This window comes from Orycteropus afer, unplaced genomic scaffold (assembly GCF_000298275.1).
Source record: "Orycteropus afer afer isolate SDZICR_OR568_19922 unplaced genomic scaffold, OryAfe1.0 scaffold00814, whole genome shotgun sequence".
NCBI classification, from domain to species: domain Eukaryota; kingdom Metazoa; phylum Chordata; class Mammalia; order Tubulidentata; family Orycteropodidae; genus Orycteropus; species Orycteropus afer.
Window position 1 is genome coordinate 268,777 of NW_006922401.1, and position 1,044 is coordinate 269,820.

Consider the following 1,044-nt stretch of genomic DNA (forward strand, 5'->3'; position numbering starts at 1 on the left):
ACAGACAAGAGTACAGTACATATACAAAAAAATTTTGAAGAATCTAAAGATAAATTACTGGAATGAGTAAGAAATTGTATTAAGATCACTACATACAGAATGAAAATTTTAAAAATCAATGGCATTTTTACAGAGCAGTGAAAAAACTTTAAAATGTAATACAATTTAAAGTTTATCTAAAATCATCAGATTCCAGGGATTATATGTCACCTAAAGATGTACAACACATCTTTGAAGAAAACTTTGAAACACTGTAGAGAGAAAGTGAAGAAGACATAAATAAATGGAGAAATACACTATGTCCAAAGATTGGAAAATTCAATATTGCAAAGATATTAATCCTTCTCAAATTGACATGTAGATTCAATACAATCCCAATCAAACTCTACATTTAAAAAAAATAGAAACTTCAAGTGGATTTTAAACCTAATACTGAATTTCAAAGAACCAAGAATAGCTAAGTCAATCTAGAAGCAGAAGAAGGAGTGAAGGAGAAGGAGGTGGAGGAGAAGGAAATGAAGGATGAACAGCAACAGCAGCACTAGCATCAACACTATCACAAACCAACAAAAGTTGGTGAACCTATAGTATGATATATCAAGATCAATTATAAAATTAAAGCATTTTACTGTAACAAGGATAGACAAATGGATAAACAGAAAGTGTGGAGTTCAGAATAAATCTCACACATGCATAAATATTTACCTGTATGACAAACGCCACTGTGGAACAGTGGAGAAAGTACTATTTTTTCAATAAATGATGCAAGGTAAAGTGGATATTATGTGGAAAAAAAAAGATCTTGATCCCTATGTCACATCATACAAAAAATTAATCAAGTTGATTGTTGATTGAACAATGAAAGTTAAAGCATAAAAAGTGATTTAAAAATATATTCCTGTTCTTAGGCTAGGATGTAGTCTCTTTTTTAAAAAAAAGAGAAAGCAGACATTTTCACATTTGGCAGGCTGCCAGGATGGTGGCTTAGGATATGATCTCTTAAACAAGGCACAATAATCCATTAATATAAAAAGAAAATTTAAA